Here is a 20,726-nt window from a genome sequence, read left to right as displayed (position 1 = left end):
GCAATGAGATGGGATGTGGGGTGAGGGATGACCATACCAGTCCCGGGACCAGGTCAGAGAGGCCACTGGGGGTTAAGTTTCACCATAGCAGGGTGTTACCTGGCGTCCTTATGGATGCTACCTGAGAACAGAGGGGGCTGAGACCAGAGCCCCCCAGCCAGGAGGTGGGGGGCTCACGGAGCCCATGGCCTGCCCAGCTCATCCTGCTGCCCCCATCCCCCACCCCGGTGTCCCTAAACCACAGCGGGTCTTGGCATGGCCCAGCAGCAGCACAGGCACCGCGAGGCTGAGGAGGCCGCGGCTGCAGCGTTCTAATTTCCCAAAGGGGCTGAGATTAATTAGCTCACACACAGGCGCAGAGAGGGAGAGGAGAGTGGGAGCAGGGGCAGGCGGCGTCAGGCGAGAAGCTGGCTGGCGCTCCCCCCTGCCCGCCTGCCCGCCCAGCAGGCAGTCAGGCGGCCTTGACAGCCTGGGTGCTCTGAAGGTCAGTGGCCAAGCTGGCTGAGCCAGCAGACTGGCACCGTCTCCTTCCCAGAATCCTCAAGACAAAGGCTGAGGGGACAGTGACCAGGATGACAGCCTGGGGGGAGGGGGCCATACTGTCACCACCATCTATCAAGTGTGGGCTAGGTGCTCTGTCCATGCCATCTTGTTTTTATCCTCACGGCAGCCCTAGGAGGTAGGCGCCATGGTTCCCCCATTTCACAGATGAGGATACCGAGGTTGAGTGGCAAGTGACCGGTCAAGGTCATCCACGCTGTGGACAGTGGACGTGAGCCTGAAATCGAGGTTGGCCCCAATTTAGAGCCCAGTCTGCTTCCCCTGGATTCCCGTGCCGCTGTGAGGCCTGCGGGAGCCCTGGGCCTGGGGACCGGGAAACACCGGCCGCCGAGGGGCTCCTGAGTGTGTCTGTCTGGGGGGATAAACTCGCCTGCCTCAGAGAACCAGGGCAGACTCTCACAGTCATTTCACAAACGAAGAAACTGAGACCAGAAAGGGGAAGTGATCTGAGGCTGGGATCAACCTCCAGCAAAGTCAACCTGACTTAGTGACCTTTAGTAAGTCTGACCCAGGGCCGCGCAGAGCCCGGTGCTCTCTGGCTAAGTGGCACACTGACCAGGGGATGGGAGGTCACTGTGGCTGTCCCTGTGTGCTTAAGAGGAAATGCCAGCTCAAGGTCACTTTTCTAACTAGTCCCTGCAGGGCTCCCCAGAGAGGAAAGGAGCCCCCAGAAAGGAAGGGGTTGGGGGAGGTGTGTGATGGCCCCTAGGTGACTCTCACAAGCCCAGCAACGGAGTTTCCCAGAACTTGCCTGCAGGGGAATCCCAGAAACCCCAAGGGGCATCAATCTGCTCCCCAGGGGAACCCCTGCCCCCCAAGCCCCCAGTGAATCACTTCCCCTGCAGAAGCTAAGGCAAACGGGAGCTCACCCTCCCCAGGCCTAAGGGGTTAACAGTCCCCAAGGCCCTTGGGTTCAAACCTGAAAGTACCTTGAGATAGCAGAGGGCCCCAGGACAGGTATGGGGCTGGGCATGGGGGCTGGCCCCACCAGGAACATTACTCATCACGTGTGACTATGGGGGCTGGGGGAGCCCATCCCCTGAGAGGCACAGGCTCAGGCCATGTCTGGGTTCAAGTGGGCTTTGGAGACAGGGTTCCACTCCCAGCTCTGCAGTCTCCAGCCTAGGTGACCTCAGACAAGTTGCTCAACTTTGCTCAGCCCAGGTCCCGCCTGTGAAATGCAGAAGATGACCAGCCCCACCCCCGTCAGGGACCTGGAGAGGACATATGTGAAGCTCTCAGTGCAGGGCCTGCACACAGTAGGTGCTCAACAAATGATAGCTCATTATGTTATTATTTTTACTGTCATTGTCTGCCAGCATAGGAGTGAACATCAAGGACAGCTCAGGCCAGGGGTGTTGGGTATGACCTAGGTGATGGCCCCAGTTCTACCACTGTTTGCTTTTGAGCTCTGAGCCAATCCTTTATGCCTCAGCTTCCCCAGCCTCAAATACTAAACATCCCCCTGCCTTCTGACCTGCAGGGCCACGGGGAGATGAGCATATGGTAGGAATCTGAAGGTTACAAGGAGGGTAGCACCCAGCTGGCCAGGCTGGCAACTCCCCCTCTGGCCACAGGAAGAGCCCACCTATACTTCCTTCCAGCCTTTCCTGCTACCCCCAGCCCTGCCTGCTCTTGTTTGTGCTTCTTGGATCTCCCACAGTCCCAACAGCCCTGCCACACAGGCATGTGCCAAGCCCCTCACCACCCTGCAAAGGCCCCACTTGCCACCTGGAAGTCCCTTTTCAAGTCTAACTTGTTGTGGTCTTGTGTGAATGTTGGGGTGGGGAACAGAGAAACCCTTGAAACTATATTTGGTTCTTTCTATTTCCTCCCATATTGTGAAGCCTCTAAGAATTTCCACCCAAGGATCCCAGGTTCCTCTGCCCTGGGCCCAACCCATTTCCATCCCTCCCCTCCCCCAACCCTGGCTTCCAGCTCAGCCTCTTCACTCCTTGACCTCATCCTTCCCATCTGAGAACAGCCCTAGAGAAGACTAAATCCAAGACATTCTATTTAAGGAGCCACTGATGTAGGGTACCACCCCCAGAAAAATGCCAGCTTTAGAGGAGCAGATAGTGCAGTGCAGTGGGCTGGACTCACCTGGAGACACAGGTGTGACACAGTAAGAACTGGTGAGATGATACCGCACCATCTGCTTCAGGCCCTGAGCTTTGAGACAGATATGAGGGTTATACCCATTTTATAGGTGACAAAAGTGAGATCACAGAGGTGGGCAGACTGGCCCATGATTACACAGCAAAGTAATTCAAAACCAGGTTTGGAGTCCAGGACTGTCCAACTCCCGAGTCCAAGGCTCAGGGGACATCTGGTCTTCTTGACTGGCCACTGCTGCTTGCTTTCCCTCAGGGTATCTGGGCCGCTCTCTCCTCCCCAACCACCGTCCAGACCTTTATGGAGGAGACCTGTATGGCCAGGAGGTGGGAGCCTGCCTGGGCCTGAGTCCTTATAGCTACCTGCCCTTTGACCATTGCCAGGATGCCTCCATCCTGTGAGCCCGGAATGTTCTGTAGTCTGGGTGTTAGGTGACCATCCAAAGTCCTTCATGACCACGAAGCCATCCCCAACAGACTCAGTTTTCTCATCTGAAAAATAGTACCTTTTTCAGCATATGGGAAATGGATTTACCCCTAGTTCTGCCCAGTCCAGGGAAGGCAGGTCCCAACCCCAATGGGGTGCAGAGGCTTAGAAGCTCCCCGAGAACACGCCCCCCTCCCCACTCAGCAGCCCAGGCCTCCCTTATACTCAAGCCAGCTCCATGCTCATTTGCAGGGCTGTAGACTAAGAACCAGAGCTATGGCCAAATTCTAAGTGGGGGGCACTGGATAATGAGGGCCTCAGGAACTAAGGGGACAGAGAGAAGCAGGTGCCAGATGAGCAGAAGGGGCAGGCAGACAGACTCCTGGGCACAGCCCACTTGTCGGTGGTCTCATTCTTCCCCCAATCTCTAGCACCCCCACCTCCCCAGGCCCCTGCATCCCTGAGTGGGGACCAGCCAGCTGGGCTTCCTGGGGAAATCAATTTTCCACAGCATTCATTCTACAGCCTTTCCTCTTCCCAGCTCCTCTGCATCCCTCCCCATCTACCCCCACCTACTCTGCCTGGGCCAGAGTCCCCGTGCTGGAGGGCAGGTGGGCTTAACACTCCCATGCCAATTTTGGGGCCTCTTCGCCCAGGCAGGGCCAAGCCCACCCGGTGATGGGAGAAAATGATCTCCACTTCCCCACCCCTACCTCACAGAACTCAACTAACCAACATGGCTAGGGGTCAGGCTTTTCTGTGCGAGCCTGAATGGGGGGCGTTCGGGGGGGGCGGAGCCCTGCACACATCAGGTGAGTCTGCCTGCGTGTGGTGTGCGGCAGGCGCTGCCGTGTCGGTGCTCCCGGCCTCACTCTGTAGCATCGTCAGGGTGTAAGCTACGGCCTGGGGTCCACTGCCTGGGCCTGTGACAGGATGGAGCAGACACACAAACTGCCTTACCAGGGCCCACAGGGTGCGTGTGGCCTCCTCCCAAGGGGCACACCTGTACGTCCATCCATCCGCCTCGGTACGTGCCCGCGTGTGCGCGCGCCAGAGGCTGGGGCTGTGAACCCAACGGCGAATGTGCTTCTGGAGTGCCCACGTGGGGGCTGTGTGTGCACAGTGCATGTGACCAAGTCTGCACCACGCGTGTCAGTGGGGTGTGCTGAGTCGTGTGGAACTCTGTGTGCCGTGAGTGACTGTGTCTGTCCTGTGTGTGCCCCTGGGTGTGCCGCATGTGGGGTGCGTGAGCGTGTGCTCTGCCTGCCAGGCCGCAGGGCCTCGTGGGGCTGCCGGGGATGGGGTGACTCACGTCTCTTGAGCTAATCCCGCCGCCCGCCTGCCCAGCTCACCCTGCTCTGCTGGGCTCATGGCCGCCAGCGCAGGAGGCAGTGGGGGGGAGGCGCGGGCAGGCGCGGCGGGGAGGCTGGCTTGATAAATAACCTGCTGCTTCCCCAGGCCTCGAGAAGGGGAAGCTGCATCGTGGGGAGGAGAGGGGGTGGCGGGGGAGGCAGCCCCGGCCCCCCAGGCTCTGGCTGCCCTGGCCCCCTCGGCCCAGGCTGCAGCTCCGGTTCCTGTTTCATCGAAACCTGAGCTGGGAAAAGCCTATCGGGTCATCTTGCCTGTCCCGCCGGCCGCCAGGCCCAGGCAAGCTGCCCCTCAGGGGACAAGCCCGCAGCCTGGCGGCCCAGCCAGTGGGTGGATGGGTGGGGGGAGGATATTTCTGTCCAGACTAAATGCAGGTCCAGGCCCCGTCTGTGTACCCCCCCAACAGCTGCTCCCAGGGGCCCCTTGGGTCTGCAAGACTGACTAAATATAACCCCCTCCTCAGCAAACCCCGCATGTTCACTAATTCCTAGTGGCCCCACCCACATGGGGGGTAGAGGGAAGGCCTGGGAGCCCACTGTGTAACCTTGGGCCAGCGTATCCCCCTCTCTGGGCTCTCAGCTATGAAAAATCAAGTATTACTGGGCTGTGGACCCTGCCCTACCTAACAGGTGCTCCTGGAGAGCAGGCCACAAAGGTGATGTTGGGTCTTTGCATAAGGAGATAAGGGCTGAGGTCCCCTCCGCACAGCACCCCAAGTGCCTTTGGGCTTATAAACATGGCCCCCTCCATCCTGCCTGCTCCTTGCTCAGGCCGGGCAATACCAGGCTCCTCCAATCTGCCCTGGCCGGACCCTGGCCAGGAAACAAGTTGTGCCAGGCTTTGGGGGGTGGGGGGGCGGGAGCATGACAGCTGCTATTTCCTGGAGGCCACAGTCGGGCACAACCCGGATTCCTGCCTGGCTCCACAATCCACCAGAGCCTCTCCCGGGCTCCAGGCCCTCGACAGGACGCCCCCTTCCTGTGTCAGCAATACTGCCAGACCCAGCTAGGGTCAGCCCCACTCCCCTCACTGCGCTGGTACAGCCAGAAGAAGGTGCCTGGGTGCAGCCAGCCTCTGGGACTGGGGAAACGTGGTCTCTGCGGGGTTCAACAGGCTGGGAGGCAGCCCCGGCTTCCCTCCTCCCTCCTGCCTGCCCACCCGGCTGCTTCCCCCAGCCCCACACGCACCAAATTCCCCACATGCCTGTCTGTCTCTGACAGCTCGCGCAAATACTTGGCTGCACGGGCACCCGCTGTTCTGAGCCCGCTGCGCCTCCTCCCTGCCTTCCCCGGGGGCTCTGCAGACACAGCCAGGAATGGGAGGGGGGCAGAGCCAAGCAGCTCAGTGGGCAGTGGGGGGAAAGCAAGGACAGGAGGGACCAGCCTCAATTCAGAAGCACCACCCCCAGCCCCTGGGACCCAGGAGGCCACTGCGAGCCAGCCAGCAGGGCGGCAGCTGCTGACACCCCCGCTGCCCCCCGGAACCTCCCAGGAGGACCTTCCGGAGGCCTCCCACTTGCCTCAGCGATGAAACAGCATCTGCCACCCCCGCGGCAGCAGCTCAGGACAGGGTGGCAGCAGCTCAGGACAGGGTGGAGGGCACGAGGCCCCTGGGGAAAGCTCTGAAACCTGGACGATGGCCCAGCCCCTCCTGGCAGCCCCAGTCCCTCACCATGAACCCAGCCTTGGAGTATGGGGGGTGCATTCCAGCCTTCCCGCCATGTGAAGGGCACACCCGCCCAGCTGCCAGGCCTGGGATGTCTCCACTTGGACCGTCTGGGGCCTTATTTGCCCCCCGCACTGCCCTTCTTCCTGCTTGCCTTGTCTCCCTCCCAGGAGACCCGTGCAGGAAACACTTCCTGAAAACAGCTGGGATTTTCCGCTGGCCAGTGTGCCTTGCTGACCAGCTCCGTACCTCTCCCCACCTCATTCCTTCTCCCAGAGTCACCCCTTCGACCAAATCACACCCCCACCCCATGTCTGCAGCCAAGGATTCCTCCCCTCCCTGGCTGATCTGCCACCAGCCCCAGCATCTAGCATGTATCCAGGCACAGCACGGACAGCAAAATGAATGACCTCACGGGATAACCAACGCCCTCCTTTTTGCAGGTGGGTATACTGAGGTTAGGAAAAAGCTAGGCCTCCCATCCCTGCTCTTCCTGAAAGCACTGCCTGCACCAAGAACCAGTCCAGCCCTCCCAGGCTTGTGGGGGCATGAGGGTGACTCCAAACAGAACCTCCCAGTGCTGTGGGTTCAAATGCCCAGCAGCCTGTTCTGGACTACTCTCCCCGCTCTCCCACAGCCTAACAGTGGTCTCGAAAAGAATCCCGACTGTACCGTCTCTGCGCTAGACTGTGGGATAAGCCTCCTCTCCCCATTGCACAGATGGGGCTGCTGAGGCCTCCAGGGGAGGAGGAGCTGCAGGCGGCCATGAGTCACAGGGGGAGCTGGGAAGCCGCCCGGCCCTGCCGGCTGTCGCTGGAAGCAACAGCCTGCATTTCCTCCTCACGCTGGTGCCTCGGGAAGCGTGGGCAGCGGGCGGGCGGGCACCGCCGCGAGGACCCCTCCTGTGCCTGCAGGCCAGCCGCATCCCCTTGCTGCCTGACTGGGCCCACAGCCCACTCTCCACACTGGCCAGATCGCCACAGAGGAGCAGACTAGAGGCAGAAGTGGCGTTTCTGTCCCACGTATGGACTCATGTCACCTGAGGGCACCAGGCACATGACCTCATGGAAGCCCCTCCCCTAGAATGCCAATGTCCCCTAGCATCAAACAAGGAGACAGAAACATGACCATTTATGCTTCCTTCTAGCAGTAAAACCTATGGTTCTATGATGACTCTAAAATCCCAACACAAGAACCCTGACTTGAGAATTCCTCTGTTCTAACCATTCTATGATTGTAGACTCCTGTGACTAAAAATTCTAGGCCACCAAGATCTGACACCCCCGGCAGAAAGGGGGCCATACGCACCCCTGCCTACTGCAATTTCCCACCTAGGTCTGGGGGAGGCAGGCCACAGGAGAGGGGCTGGGCCTCTCCCACCAGGGTCAACAGAAACTGACAAGAAACTGAGGGGGACCTATGGGCCTGGGGAAGAGCTGGTCTAGTCCCAGGGGACAGGCCACCTCTTCCTGGCACACACAGCCACTAACACTGCAGATGTCAGGAAGTCAGCCCACACCACAACAAGACTGGGTGGCTGGGGGGTTGTGTGCCTGCACCCCCACCCTGCAGCTCAGAGGGCGGGCGCGAGTCAGGTCAGGGCTGGTCTCCCTGCTTCTCAGGTTCCAAGCCAAGCTCCACGCTTCATCTTCCTGTCTTTACCACCCACTGCTTCCTCCTTCCCACCGCAGTCCCCTCACCTCCCAGGCCAGCCCCAGCCCAGGCCAGCTGGCAGCCAGCCAGGGCAAAGGCTCCCAAACCCATTTGATAGATGGAAAAACTGTGGTCTAGAGCAGTGGTCCCCAACCTTTTTGGCACCAGGGACCGGTTTCATGGAAGACAATTTTTCCACGGATGGACTGGAGGGGAGGCGTAGGCGGTGATGTGTGGTGGGGTTCCTAACAAGCCACAGACGGGTACCAGGACCTGGGGGGGTTGGGGACCACAGGTCTAGAAGGAAGATATGACTTGCTCTGCTGGCTCAGCCCAGTAGCCTACTGGTCTCTGGCCACACTTCTCAGCCCTGCCCCCACCTCACTTTCCAGAATCCTCTGTAGGGCCAGTGGGTCTCCACATACTGCTGTCCACCAGCACATCCCTGAAGAGTGCTCATTCCCACAGCCAGTCATTCATTCATTCATTCATTTGTTCACTCTGCTGTCTGCCCAATGAGCCTATCAGCCCATCTCCCACCACGTGTCAGGCCTAGAGCCAGGGTTCCCGGGGCCTCCAGGAGGGAAGAGCAAGGCCTGTGTTCACCAGGCGTGGAGGGAGTCCCGTCTGTGGGCCAGGCAGAGTGGAAGGTGCAGGAAACGCTATATACAGACCAACCCTGGCTGTCCTCATAGCGTTCGCAGCCTGTCAAGGGCTCTGCCAGGACCCAATCCCACTTGTCAGTGGCAAGTCACAAACTCCCCCAGCCTCAGTTTCCTCATCTGTGTATGGGGATGCTAAGACCCAACTCGATAGGCTACTGCAGGGATTAAAGGAGGCAAAAGCCAGAAAGCTGTTGACACAGTGCCTGCCCCAGTCAGGGCTTAGGATGGCCTACCGGTTATTATTGCCACTGTTAGTAATAATAATTGGGGGCAGCAATGATCACAGCAGCAGCTAAAGCTCTTCAAACACTTACTTGGTGCCAGGCGCTGGGGGTGCAGGAAGGAATCACTGCCACATCCCCTTGCAGAGCTGGCGAGGAGCAGACTCAAAAAGCCCCTACAAGCGTCTGATGAATGAGGGAACCAATGACAGGAGGCACAGCCCTGCCTCCAAGGAAGGTGCAATCCAGTGTGCTTCAAGGGTAAGGAAGTCTTTCCGCACACGTGGGCCAGCACTTAGGTGTGTACACATGCGTGCCTATGTGAGGGACCTGGGGGTGTCCTGTGATGCAGGGAGCACAGCTGCTCAGGCCACTCAGCAGCCCCCCACGCCCCCGCTGCCCCAACCCCACCCTGCCAGTGATCACAGCAGAGCTGAGGGGACTGTGGCAAGAGTGGGGGCCACACCCGTGGAGAGAAGCCTGGAAAGATGTTTTGCATAGTCACGGCCACCAGATTACAGGCCTATGCTGGGCCCCTGGGTGGGAGTGTGAGGACTGCTAGGTGTTGCCCACACACCCAGGCCCCCCGTGCCCACCCCTTACGCCCGTACCGGCACAGCACCCAAGCGTTCCCGCTGGCAGGCTGGGCAAGTCTGAGGAGGTCACAGGCAAGGGAGAGCGGTGGGCCCAAGGGCCATGTGGGGTCTGCCAGACAGGGGAGGGCGGGTACAGGGCTCCCCCGGGGCCACCAGGCAGGCCTGGCTCTGCCCTGCTGGGGCCAGCAGCTGGAGGGGAGTAAATATAGCGCGGGGCGTCCCAGCCACATTCCTGGGAGGCCAGCAAAGCCCGCCTGCCCGCTGCTCTAAGCAGAGCACGCAGCCAGGGCCCAGAGCCGCCACTGCCCTCTTCCCAAACAAACAGAAAAATAAATAAAACCAGCTCTCACGCCGACTGGGCTAGGGGGAGGGGGCAGGAAGGGTTGGACCCGGGGGAGGGGGCAGACAGGCAGGCGGACCAGTTGCCGCTTTTCTGTTCCACTGGGAAGGAGGCAGCCAACAAAAGAGGAAAATGGAGGAAAAGGGCAGGGAGATGGTCAGAGATGTCAGAGGGGGAGAAAGTCCCTACGAGAGACTAAGGGTATCACAAGTGGGGGCGCGGGGGAGGCAGGCCAGGAGGGACAGGGAAAGTGTCGGGACAGGCACGGTTGGGAGTCAGCAGAGGCAGCCTCTGGGTCAGTAATTCTGTGACAAGGATGCCCCAGGGGGGGTGGCAGGCAGACAAAGGGGGCTTGTGGGCTGGGGCAGGGGGGCAGCTTGAAGGGCCATGAAATATTAAAGAGCTTGGCCAGTGAGTGACAGAGGTCACAAGAAGCAGGAGACTAGCCAGGGAGTGATGAGGAGCCCTGAGGCGGAGGGCCGCCCCACCTCTGGCCCGTCTCCCCAGCTCCCCTCCTGCTGGCTCCTTTCGGTCTTTCCAGCGACCTAGGACAGGCTGAGGGTGGGAGGGGCCGCGGGGATTAGCACAGGAGGGAGACCTATGCAGCTCCCTCTTCCCTCGGGCTGATCTGGGCACAGCCGGCCTTGCAGAGCTGCCAGCCACCCCAGCAAGAAAGCCAGGAGGCCTGTCAGCACAGCTGATGCTACGACACCTCCTGGGCAAGGAGAGGGAGACGTCCAGCTTCCCCTTCCCAGGAAAAACTCAGCCACTTTCCACAGAGACCCGCAGGAGGGAAGGCTGGCCTCACAACGCAGCTGAGCCAGCAGGTCATCCCTTGGCCCTCCCACCCCACCCAGGCCCCATTATCAGCCTCATGACCTTGGCCAGTCCCCTTGTCCCTGAGCCTGTGTCTTCACCAGCCCCACCCCACCCCAGCAAATAACACGCTGCAAACCTGCTGGGGCCAAGCATCTGCATGCATTATCCCAGTCATCCCCTCATGTGCCCTATGAGGTCAGTCCTAGTATCAGTCCCATTTTGCAGATGGGGAAGAGAAACTCAGGGGGGCAAAGTGATGTGCCCAAGGTCACATACCTGGTCATTAGAATGGAGTCAGAAATGCTAAGTGTGAGTCATGTGTTCTTTTCTTCACTGGGGGATATGGAGTCACTGTCATCATAAAAGCCAACTTTTATTGAATGCTGACCATGGGTTAGGCCCTATGCTGGACACTGTGCAACCATCCCTGTGTCCATCTGAAAATGGTCTTGTAAGGCAGGCATTCTTATTGTCCCATTTCAGAGATAAGGAAACTGAGGTTTGTAGAGATAACACAACTCCATAAAATGTCATACATCCAGCTAGGCAGTGACATGGCCAGGATTTGGAGCCAGGTCTGATGGCCTCCAGAGCCACTGCTCATACATACTTGTCTGGGTGAGGTCAAGGGAGGGGGTTAGGAGGACCCAGTAGGCATGGAGCTAGGTGGCTCAACTGGCTGCTAGAATGGATACCATGAAAAGGTCAAAAACAAGGTCACAACTGCTGCTGGGGGGTGGCCAGCAACTGCTCTGGGAGCAGGAGGTGGCCAGAGCCTATGGCAGCCTAGCAAGAGTGATCTGCCTGGTCTACCCAGAGCCCCTGTACCAGGTAACACAAGCCCCCTCCCTCAGCACAAGGATACTGAGGCTGGTCCCAAAAGGGCCAGTGGAGCCCTGTCTTGTTGGTCCCCAGGGTTCGAACCTGTGCTCCAGGGCCAGTGTGCCAGGAACTAATCACCCCTACAGAGCCCCTAGTCCTGTGGAAGGGGGGCAGGATCCCTTCCCTCCCTCCCAGGTCCTGTGAGCCCAGAGGGAGGCCAGCATCAGAGGCAGGAAATGAAGAAGAATTTGCGATCTAATTGAGCTGGCAGGGGATTAGGCAGCAGAATGCAATTACAGGGGCTGGAGCTAGGCCAGGGGCACTGACACCCTGAGATGTGGCCTGGCCCAGGTGACTGGGCCCAGCCAGTCTCTGGCCAGAGACACCTGACTTGGGGTGGGGTGGGGAAGATGGGCAGAGGCAATGGCTGAGACCTCAGCATACAAACACATACAGATGACTGCAGGGTTCCAGCTCCACATGAGACCCAGAAGCAAGAAGTTTTCCTGGGATTTCTCCTCCAGGGAACAGCCCTATGGACTGTCATATGGGGACTAGGCAGGCAGTGACACATGCTCTCACAGGCTCTGCTCATGCATGTACATGCATGTGTTCACACTCCCAGGTAAGCCCTGTATATCCATGTTCACCTGCACTGGGGCAGACTTCCCAAATTGCAGACACACAGCTCTGGCCCTTTGCTGTCACCAGCTCCACCAAAGGGTGGGGGGGACACGACCCCCCCCCAACCACTCATGACCTTAAAATCCTTTTATTCCTGTAATCACAGGCTGCCATCGCCGTGGATACGCGCTGTCACCCTGGCCCCAGCCTGTCTCCCTCTGCGGCTTCCAAAACTCCCAGCAGGCAGGCAGAAGGGGAGGCTGCCCAGTTACTGCTTGGTGGGGGAGGATCGGGTGGGAAAGGTTCAATTCTACACAAACATGCTACACACACTCCGGGCCTCAAACAACCAGAGGAGAGACTCAGACAGACAGACTGGCAGACAGGGATCCAGAAAGAAAATGGAACGCATAGCCACCAGACAGCAAAGACAGAGACCACTGCCCACACAGCTCCGACAGGCACACTCCCACATTCACACACACATTCACAATTCAGATACACACCACTAGGAAGCCAGACACTCCCAGATTTATAAGCATATACAAAATACACAGATACACAAAAATAACAAACACAAACTCCAGAATTCTAAGCACACACAACTCATCAAATATATACATTTCCAGATTCACAGGGACCTATCCAACTTTCAGACACACAGCAACACATGTACACATACAATGCAGATCCATACACTTCTACATCCACAGATGCATGCCCTGATTCATAAACCCACGGATGCTCAGACTCCCACACCCTGAGACAGACAGACATTTAACAGAGATTCACAGATATAGATACACAACTTACAGACACACGTGTCCTGAGTCATAAGCACACACATCACCCAGATTCCCACATCCTAGACCACCAGACTAGTGCCCACACAGCCTCATCTCTGTCAGCTGACACTGCCTCTGGCTTTGGGGGGCAGGTGGACTGCTGGAGATTCCTGGGTCTTTGAGGGGGCAGGCCTTTCTCATTGCCCAAAGCCTGGGAGGGTGGGCTCAGCATGGGGGGGCAGCGGGGGGAAGTAAGAGAAAGCAGAAAAAAACTTTAGTGGGATATTCTTGTTGGGCAGTAGCGCGTGAGTAACGGGGGAGGCTTTTTGTGGTCTGGTGAGTTCCAGCTATGAGTGAGAGTTTAACTATTAATACACTTAATCAAGGACACTTCACACACACATACACAACCACACACACAGGGCCAGGGTAGGACCAGGTGGTGTGGGGAAAGAGAGCGCGCGCCCCAGAAAAAAAAAAGGGAAAGCCCCAAACAGGGCCCCAGGGGGCGGGAAAGGGGGCGGGGCTTCCACCGAGGCCTGCCTTTAGAGCCCAGGCAGAGTGATTCATTTCTGCACCCCCAGAAGGGTGGGGTTTGATACACAGCAGGTGCTCAATGAATAAATGAATTACATATAAAGAGTGGGCAATAACAAAAACTAATAACAATAAGCGAGCCCCCCCATCTTGATCAATTAGGGCATGCTCCAGAGCTCCATGTGTGGGGAGTTAATTCCCACTAAATGATCAACCCACCGGACAGGGGGCTTTGGGAAAGCAGGCCTGGGTCTGGCTCACCTGTATCCCCCCATTCCTCCACCCCACCCTGCACCCTGGAAAGGCAGATGACCTCACCCCAGCCCACACCCCTCTCTCTCTCCTAGGGAGACCCCATCTCCATTCCACCCTCCCATAAAATAACTAGGTGGGATCCTAAAGAAAGTAGGATATTTAATTCCCAGACTTGGTTCTTTATCCAGATGCAACCCCGCCCCCACGCTCCTATAGGCCTGTTTCAAGCTTGCCAAATGGGAAGAAGGCAGGCAGGCAAAAGAGCTGGAAAGAGGTAGCAGGAGTTGCGGGTCACGGTGGGAGCCCATGGAACATAGGCCTGTGCTGGCCTGCGCCTTGAATGCAGAATCCTACCCTCCCCTTCCCCCACCCAGTCCAGCCCAGCCCAGCCCAGCCGGGTGGACATTCCAGGCCTCACGTGATAAAGACGAGGCCACTGGCCCTCGGGTAAGTCAACAGGCTCAGTCGCGGGAGAGATAGGAGGCCCGGGCCAGGGTCACCTGCTGAGCCGGGAAAACAGCCGGCCCAAATACACACATAAATAAGGCACCAACCGACAGCCAGCCTGCCAAGGGTCTGTCTTCTGCGGAGGTTCACCTTGGAAAGGGAAGTGGCATGGAGAGGGAGGCCAAGGCAAGCTAGGGGCTTCCCTGGGAGAGACTCAGCTCCTGCCAGGATTGGTGGTGCTGGGGGTTCTACCAGGCTCCCCAGGGTTGACTGAGAACTCAGAGGCCAACCTCCCTCAGCTGTTCCCACCTCTTCCCAGGGCAAAAATCAAACCGTCACCCCCTCTCCCTCCTCCCCAAAGAGAGAGGACAATTTCCGTTCTGGGAGGGGGGTGACAGCTGCAGAGCGGGCCACTCCCCACCCCCACCCCCCAAGCTCCAGCTTGACTCTCATCTAGGGAAACTGCTAAATCAACACTACGCAGTTATGGGTAGGTAGCGCCAGCCTGAGTCTCTCCGCACGGCTCTCAAAACGGGGTTTGGAGGGGGCTTCGGGCCCCAGTTCTTGAGTTTCCAGTGGCGGTTAGAACGCAGGGTACGGGCGTCTTTCGGGAGAGGAATTAGGTCAAGCTTAGGCCAGGAGGCCCCCCAAAACATCTAATTTAAATGCTCCCAATTGCAAGGGACGGACACCCCCCACCCCCGCGGGCTGGGGCAGCTGAGGTGGCGCCGGGCGTTCAAATCGCGCTCCAAACAAGTCCGCAGCAACCGCGCTCGCAGCCCCCGCCAGGCGGCCCCAGCGGAAAACTTGAAAGGGACTCTGTTTGCCGGCGGCCCTGGGGCGGCTCCGGCGGGGGCGAGGGCCGAGCGATCACACACGCCCCCTCCCCAGCGCTTCCTGAGCAAACGCGGGGGGGGGGGGGGGAGGGAGCCCACCACAAATCCGAGGGCTCCAAACAGCGCCCGCGGCGCAGGGAGAGGCGGGGATCGGGAGGCTGGTCCGCCGGCCACCCCTCAGCACCCCCATCCGAAGACGCGACCCTCAGACCACCCAGGTTCTGGGGGCAAAGTGGGGTGCGGCCGCCAAACCTTCAGACCCCTGTCACAGTTGACTTGGGGTAGCGGGTCTTGCCGAATAAGTCACTACAGAACCCCCCAAATTTACTGGTGCCTCGTTGTAGCCCGTGGCACGAGCCCAACTCCGCGCGCCCCTTCATGTTCCCGGGGGAGAAAAAAAAAACAAAAAGAGATCTTGCCCCCTCAGTGGCTGCTTCACCTCTTCTGACAGGTCCTGGAGGTGGTCCCCCATTTAAAAACTGGGGTCACTCACTTCTGTCGATCCTACAAATAAACAAAGCCAGGCGCACCCCGCTCTCCCCGCCGGAAAGCAGCCCATTCCGGGCGAGGACAACTTCCCCTAGTCACAAAATTAACACATTCCGCCCGCAGCGGCTCGGCCCCTCGCACTGCTCCCGGGAAGCGCAGGGCTGGGGGTGAGGGGGTCGGGCAGAACTTCAGGGTTAAATTGGGGGCCGGAGCAGCGTGGCAGGCGCCTGGGACGCCCGCCTCCCACAGCTCCGCAGCCAGAGCAACACCCCCATTCTCCCTCGCTGGCTTCGCACGCCGCCTGGCCCACGCGGGGCTCGGGAGACAGCCCCAGAGACTCCCAGAGGCTGGGGAGGGAAGGAGAGAGGCCGCGGGGCACGGGGGTGGTGGGGGTGATACTTTGACGGAAAAAAAAAAAGGTCAAACTTGATCTGCCCGCCAGGCACCCCGCGGGCAGCGGGGGCGAGGAGCCGGAGGGGAAATGCAGAAGTGGCCGCCGCCTGTTCCAAGCGGTGGGGGAGGCTCTGAGCAGTTGCCGTCGCCCCGAACACAGGGCTGCGAGCGGGGCCTGATGGGGGGGCAGTGCGCGCCGGAGATCTCCAAGCAGCCGCCCCCGCAGGCGGAGCGCCCGCCCAGCGCCGAGAGGTGAGGACCCCAGGAGTCCGCCGCCCCAGCGCCCGCGAGCGCCAGTAACGGGGGGCGGTACCCGCAGGGAGAGCCTCAGCCCCACTCCGCGGCGCCCAACCCGCCGTCCCCGACCCTAAAACCCCTCTTTTTGTCTGGACTCAGTGATCTGCGACCGAGCATACTGCGGCTTGGGGAGGCTTGGGCACAGCAGCGGCCACCGAGCGATCACTGGCGCTAGGTCTCCCAGGCTCCGGGGCTCCGCAGCTCAGGCTGCGGGCGCCCCCTGCCCCTCCCAAACACGGACCCCTCCTACCCAGTCCCTGGCTCTCCGCACCTGAACTTCGGGGGAACCCGCGCCGCCAAACTTTCAGCCGACTCGCACCGAACTCCGGCCCTGGCCGCGCACCGAACCCCGGGGGAGGAGAGGGAGGTAGGCGGGGAAGGGGAGGGGGCCGGCCTCCGGGGGGGGGTCGAGGGAGGGCCGTGGCCCGACACCTACCGGCTCTCCAAGTCGTCCAAGCCGCCACCGCCGCCGTCGCCGCGAGGCCGAGGGGGAGGGGCGGGGCGGGGAGCTGCGCTCCGCTCTGGGCACCGCCGCCGCGGTGCGCTCCGCTCCAGCCGCCAGCCGTGCCCGGTCCGGAGCCGGAGTCGCGCCGCCGCGGCTGGCCCGAGGCGGGGAGGGGGGGGGAGCCTGCAGCACCTGCCCCTCCTCCCCCTCCCCGCAGCCCAAATTAAAAAACAACAAAAAGCAACTAATCACCCCCGAGCGGAGTGCGGCGCGGCGGGCGGAGGGCTCCGCGTGCGGCGCCCGGACTCAGCGGGCGGCGCGCATGGCTGGGCGCGGGCTGGGCAGGGTTGGGACGCAGGGCCCGGCTTCGGCGGGTGAGGCTCAGCCGCTCTGCTCGCTCGGCTCGGCCGCCTGCTCTTGCCGCCACCGCCGCCTCTGCTGCCGCCAATGCCGCCGCCTCTACATCCCCGCTCAGGCTCCGCCGCCTCTGCCGCCGCCACCGCGCGCCCGCCCGGGCAGGAGCTCTGAACGCTGCCCGGGGGCTGCCGGCAAAACCCGGACCGGACTCGCCGCTCCCTCCTCCCCCCCACCTTCACCTCGGCTCCCCTCCCTCCTCCCGCCGCCTCCCTCCCAGCGCAGCTCTGGCCACTTGGACGCCGCAGGCTCTGAGGCCGGAGCCGCAGCCGCTGCGCCTCCAGCTCCCCGCGCCCTGACGAGATCCGCCCAGGCTCAGCTCCCTCGCGCGCCCAGTCTTTACCTTTTTTCCACAACTTTACAAAAAGAAGAGGACCTCCCCCCTTTGGTGAGGGCTGACTGGGCTTGAAGACGCACCTTCCGGGGGAAATCTGCCCCCTTTTCACCGGGGCAAGAAGCTTCCAGGGAGGGTTCGGCCGCACCCCCCAGCTCGGGTGCGCGGCTGGCCAGGGATTCCTAGCCGAGGCTCTTGGAGTTAGACACATGTTCGAAGACCCCACCCTTGCCAGACTCAGTGGGCACTAGGTCTCCAGGAGAAAAGGGGCGGAGATTCCTGTCCCCATTTCACAGATGAGGAAACTGATTCAAGAAAGGATATTTTGTTTCCTACGCAGGCGCTAGCCTAAACTCTGAGTCCTGGGGCTAAGGCGACTCTTACATTGTGGTGCCCTGGGACCGTGGCCTACGAACTCTGAGCCCGAGACTGCCCTGAGCGGCAGCCCTCAATAATACCGGTTGAAAGAGAGAAAACTCAACCCTGCCAGCATAGGCGCCCAGTGAGGGCAGATTTGGACCGCATGTCCTCTCTCACTCCATCAGTGCCCCTCCGTCTGCCCAGCTTGGGTTGATCCTACGACTGCAATGTCTTCTCCACCGCGGGGATCCACAGAGCGAGCCCCGGGCTCATATAATCCCAAACTGCATACAATCACAAAGTGGAAGTTTTCTTCAATTCTCTGGAATTCGTGGGGGCCCGCTTGTGCAGCAGGCAGATCCCCTGCAAGGCAGATAAAACGCACCCTCAGACCCGAGCCGATGGCGGGGGAGGGCCAGGGCGGTTGGGGAAGTCTGCCTAGGGTTAAACGTTACTGCCTGAGATTGGGGCCCAGATAACAGGGAGTTAACTGTGGCAACCCCGGCGCCTCCAGCCACAGGCGCGGCCTCGGTGAAAGAAGCGAAACCCGTCTCCCACCTCGCTGCTTCCTCTCCTCTGCGTGGCGAGCCTATTTCCGAGGCTGGCGTGAGAGCCATGGGGCCTGGGTCTCCCGGGAGCAGCAACTGGCACCCACTCTCCAAGCCTTCTATATGTGGCCTTGGGGCCTTGACCTGCCCGGGGTGAGGGGATGGAGGAGGTGTCAAAGAGCAGAGCTCAACAGGAATGTGTTGTCTCTCTCCCACTCCTGACAACTGAGGCCACGTGAAGTGACCCCTCCCTAGACATCGTGGACACCCCCACCCAGCCAATTCTTGTACAGATGCTGACAAATGTTCTCCCTTAACTACTGTGCCAAGGAATGGCTCCCATGGGGAGATGTTTAGCCTCTCTCCTCCCCTCCAGCAGCCTTTTTCAACACCTGCCCCCCAACAAACATACCATGTGAGTAAAAGCAAGGTGCTAGCTATGGAAACAGTTTTAAGACAGTGAACACCCCCAGATTATCACCCCTAAACTGCTTAAAGATAGACATTCTGGGCGTCATCCTAAGTATCAGGCACTGTATTGGGCACTGACCATATAAGGAAAAAGGATGCAGAATCCCAGGTCTGGATGCTCCAGGATCTCCAAGCACTTGGTGTATCTCCGTCTACCTTTTCTGGGAAAACTGAGGCACAGACTGTGAGGGAGGACCTGTGCCCTGCCAGTCAGCAGCAGGCCTCAGAGGATTAGGACCCAAGAAGTGAAACTATCCTGCAGAGCTCCTGAAGCCTAGGGTCAATGCAGAATCAGGTCATGTACATTCCCCCAAAAAGTTTTATGCTGGGATCCAAGGGGGAGGATGAGTAGTAGCTCCACCTTAGGGAATTGCTGACTATTAATTTTCCACTTTTTTTGAGATCTCTGCCCCCATCCCCATCCCCCAACTCAGGAGGGCAAAGGCCAAGGAGCTGCAGGCTACAATGGAGGAAGGCCAGGTGATCTCCATGGTGATGGCTTCCTCAGGGGAACCTGTGATAACATATGTCTGGCCCAGTTTAGAGGGCAGGTCTTGGAGTCTTTCCCTTCTCCTAGAAATTAAGGACTGGGGGGAGACCCAGACCCTCACCTGTCCAACCCAGGTGGGACCCAGGAAGGAGTGGGGCAGAACTATTCACATGGAAAATGCAACATGAATTGGAAATGTCATGTGCAAGCCATCCACGTAGAATGCTTCACCATAGATGGCAAGTGGGGGACATCTGGGAAGGATGGAGTGGGGTTTCTGCCCTTGGGAGAGACCTTCCTCATCCTGACCCTTTTCCCCAGAGAAGAAGGGAAGCCATCACTGGTTCACTATTCTCTCCCCTCTCCCTACCTCCAAAAAGGAATATTTAAGTCTCACGTTGTTATTCAACTTTCTGCTGAGTTTTCAACCAGTTAGGCTTCAAGACAGGAAGCAAGTTCCTTAAGTCTCCAGCACCTTCAGAGAGAGGGCCCCCGCATCCCCCTGTCCTATCTCCAAGGAGGAGTGCTTCCATCCCGGACCCCCCCCCAGCTGGGGCTGTCCTGGGTCCTGGCGATAACATCCGTGGCTGATATTTATGAAGCCCTTAGCCTGAGCAAGGCATTATGCCAAACAGTTAAAAGTATATTATCTCATTTCATCCTTACAACAGCCCTAGTAGTATCCTCCCCATTTTTCAGATGAGGAAACTGAAGTGAGATTAGCGCCAGAGTTGTTCTCTCATCCCTGAGGCTGTTCTAGGGAGGCCTCGCACACAGATCTGACCTGGGGCTCCCCTGCCTTACATCCTGTAGTGGCTCCTCAGAGACAACAGGACTCGGCCCCAACCCCTTCCCCCACTCAGCCTGGCTTCCCAAACTAGCCCTTTTCCTCCCTACAATCCCTGGGCCCTGCTCACCAACACCACCTAATGCTGGCCATTCCCCCAGACACCGGAAGACTCCCCTTCAGGTTTCCAGGGCTTTGCATATACTGTTCCCTCTGCCTAGGAGGGCTTTAATCAAGCTCACCTCACCAACTCCTCATTGAAGCCCAGGAGCATCTGTCACCTCCACTCTGACTGCCACTCCCAGCCTGAGTTTGGGCCATAGCTACAGGGCCACCTCTAGCCTTTGTGAAAATTAGAAAAAGATACACCCTTTTGGCAGATATAGGAAACCATGGAGGTCACAAACTGCCTTTCAGCCTTCCTAGCTCCCTTTGCTAGGTGCCTTTTGTAGCACATGCACTGCGCAACTGCATTCTGTGGCCTGGCTTTGGGCCCCTCATCTGTCCCCTCCTATGGCCACACTGGACCATCCTGTGACCATACTGGACAGAAATGGCTTTTATTTGCTCATCTCACTACTCATCCCTTCATTACCACTATGGGTGAAAATTCTTTGAGAGTAAGGAAGTCTCCTACCTGCCCTGGGTCCGAAGCTTGGACTCTAAGGTCGTAGTAACAATCGTAGCCAACATCTTTCTGACCACTTACTATATGTCAGGCACCGTACTGATGGCTTTCTGTGCATATGCTTATTTAATCCTCAGGCTCAGACACCAGCTCAAGGTTACAAAGTAACAAAACCAGGATTTCAATCCAGATCTTGTCTGAGGCACTTTTCATGACTGCCATTTACCTGCTAATGTCCATCATTGATTAAATATCCAGTGACTGGAAATGGCTACATGGAAAGGAGTACAGGAGTTACAAGGGTAACCAATCCCGAACTGGGTCTAATGTCTACT

The 20,726-nt window shown here is 59.0% G+C and overlaps 1 protein-coding gene and 1 long non-coding RNA gene across 4 annotated transcripts in view; one reads left to right on the top strand and one right to left on the bottom strand.

Annotated features, from left to right (window-relative positions):
• Positions 1-16,835, bottom strand: part of CXXC5 (CXXC finger protein 5) — a 33,253-nt gene extending 16,418 nt beyond the window's left edge. The window contains exon 1 of one of the 3 annotated variants that reach the window (XM_045550948.1): positions 16,351-16,835. The gene's annotated coding sequence lies outside the window, so the exon portion shown is untranslated. Of the gene's footprint in view, positions 1-2,664; positions 2,682-16,185; positions 16,273-16,350 lie in introns of those variants that run through there. The other 2 variants (XM_045550949.1, XM_045550950.1) reach the window with 2 other exon arrangements.
• LOC123637846 lies at positions 15,498-16,282 on the top strand. Its single transcript, XR_006735081.1, has 2 exons — positions 15,498-15,869; positions 16,014-16,282. It is a non-coding gene; the product is annotated as an uncharacterized LOC123637846 (long non-coding RNA).
• Positions 16,836-20,726: the final 3,891 nt, after the last annotated feature.

This window comes from Lemur catta, chromosome 5, assembly GCF_020740605.2.
Source record: "Lemur catta isolate mLemCat1 chromosome 5, mLemCat1.pri, whole genome shotgun sequence".
NCBI classification, from domain to species: Eukaryota; Metazoa; Chordata; class Mammalia; order Primates; family Lemuridae; genus Lemur; species Lemur catta.
Note: the sequence above shows the minus strand (reverse complement) of the source record. Positions and strands in the feature narration are given on the sequence as shown.